We start from the raw sequence: 2349 nt of genomic DNA, 5'->3' as shown, positions 1-2349 counted from the left end.
ACATGGGTACAGTTTTTACAAATATTTTGTTTATTTTAATGAAGCTGGTACAGACACTGTCCATTTAAAACCCATATCCCAGGCCAAAAAGTACAAATAAATCAAAAAGAGCATTGTTCTGTTGTATACACTTTTGCATGAATAACTTTAACTGATGATGAAAATTAGATCTTTTCTGGGATCTTCTGACAAGACTTTTCTTTCATCTTAATATGCTTTCTCTTCAGTGAAGCCATCTTAGGAGTTAGTCATTATTCTCTGTCATTTTGACTCCAAATGGATATTCCTCTTCTTTTGGTCCAGACCCTCAGATTTTAAAACTAAACTGTTGAATGACCCCCTGTTTGTTCCTGATAAACTTCAATCACATCTTCTTCCTCCATTCCCAGTTCTTTTGGAGTGTGATTATCAGCAATTCTCTGACCTTCAAAGATAAACTTGAGTGAATTCATGGGAACTCCCTGTCTTTGACAGTATGAATTCTTTGAGTTTCTTGAGATGTGTCGTCATTCCGACTTTGAAGTGAATCTCACTGCTATCCTGTCCAATGACTTTGAGTTTAATATATTCTCCTTCCTTCTTATCCCCAAGTCTTCAGTTGAAGGTTTTGCTTCCTTGTCAGACATGGTGATGGTGGTTTCCCCAGGGTCTCCACACACCAGCGGCCTTGGATAGTAGAACCTCGCTCCGGGGTTTACAAATCCTACTCTCTACCCGACAGCACAACACCGCCACAGCATCATCATTTAGGATTTCAAATAGCTCAGCTGGAATTATGTCCACTGGCTTTGTTTGTAGCAGTGCTTCCGAATGTCCACTTCGCTTCACACTCCAGGATGTCTTGCTCTAGGTGAGTGATGTCACCATCAAGGTTATCCTGGTCATTGACATTTTTTTTTGTATATTTCTTCTATGTATTCTTGCCACATCTTTTTAGTCTCTTCTTAGGTCTAAACCCTTTCTGTCCTTTATGTTGCCCATACTTGGATGGAATATTCCCTTGATATCTCCAATTTTCTTGCAGAGATCTCTAGTCTTTCCCGTTCTATTGTTTTCCTCTACTTCTTTGCACTGTTCTTTGAAGAAGGCTTTCTTATCTTTCCTTGCTATTCTCTGGAACTCTGAATTCTGTTGGGTATATAGCCCATACCACAGACACCTCAATCCAATAGAGGTAGAGACTAGAAGGGGGATCTCTCATACCCTGAGACTGTAGCAAAGCTTAATTGGAAGAAGAGACTTCTTTCCTGGCAAGGATTTATCCAACTGAAAATTTATGGACTCTCTTTACTACAGGCCTCCCTCCTTCCTCTATCCCTCTGTAAAACTGTTCTCCTTCCCTTGAAGTGTGGGACTTGCACGTGGTACTTCATAGTTGTGGATCATGAATTGCAATTCTCTGCTGATTCCATATCGGTTAAGGCAATGGCAACCCACTCCAGTACTCTTGCCTGGAAAATCCCAGGGATGGGGAAGCCTGGTGGGCTGCCATCTATGGGGTCGCACAGAGTCAGACACAACTGAAGCGACTTAGCAGGAGCAGCAGCAGCTGATTCCAAATAAACCCATCCTTGCTGAAGAAATATATCAGGCAGTCTATTTGTTTTAGGTCAACTGTATAATCATAGGTAAACAAGGGATCATCCATGAATCTTGTCAAAGTTACATAGGAATGCTGGTTATTGTAGTAACCCAATTTCTGGGGCACTAAAGGTGGGGAGATATTTAACCTTCACTATTTTCTAGGATTACAGTGTTCAGATAAAGTTAAACGTTTTCTGTACAATACAAAATACTCTTTACTCATTCGAAGCTAATCTTAAAATTAATTTTGAGGCCAAGGCCTTCTTAAATGTGAGTTGTAATATAGTCATAAAATATTCAAAATTTGATATATAAATCTCTATAATTGATTTTTATTTACATGAACAGATATAAATGTAGCATCTTCAACAACTCTTAAGGACACTAACCTATTCCTTAAAGAACTGCTTATTTTATATTTCATATTTGAGCTACATTCCAGGTTCCTGTAATCAAAATTTTACAGTTTATTTTTAGGGAAACCATCTTATTGTAGTTTTACTTATCCTAGAGAATGGGATAGTTCCATTTGTTATTGATGAATGTAAAGTATTTAGCCAATGAACACACATGCCATGTCTGCCATGATGTTTAGTGTTCCATTTACATTTAAATGGGCTTCCCTGGTGGCTCAGATGATAAAGAATCCACTTGCAATGTGGGAGACCAGGGTTCCATCCCTGGGTTGGGAAGATCTCTGGAGAAGGGACTGGCTACCCACTCCAATATTCTTGCCTAGAGAATACCATGGACAGAGGACCCTGG

The 2349-nt window shown here is 39.3% G+C and overlaps 1 pseudogene; it reads right to left on the bottom strand.

Moving 5' to 3' along the window:
- Window positions 1-229: 229 nt before the first annotated feature.
- LOC104999555 lies at window positions 230-626 on the bottom strand (annotated as a pseudogene).
- Window positions 627-2349: the final 1723 nt, after the last annotated feature.

This window comes from Bison bison, unplaced genomic scaffold (assembly GCF_000754665.1).
Source record: "Bison bison bison isolate TAMUID 2011002044 unplaced genomic scaffold, Bison_UMD1.0 scf7180017864354, whole genome shotgun sequence".
Classification (NCBI taxonomy): domain Eukaryota; kingdom Metazoa; phylum Chordata; class Mammalia; order Artiodactyla; family Bovidae; genus Bison; species Bison bison.
This window is presented reverse-complemented; position numbering and strand designations above follow the sequence as displayed.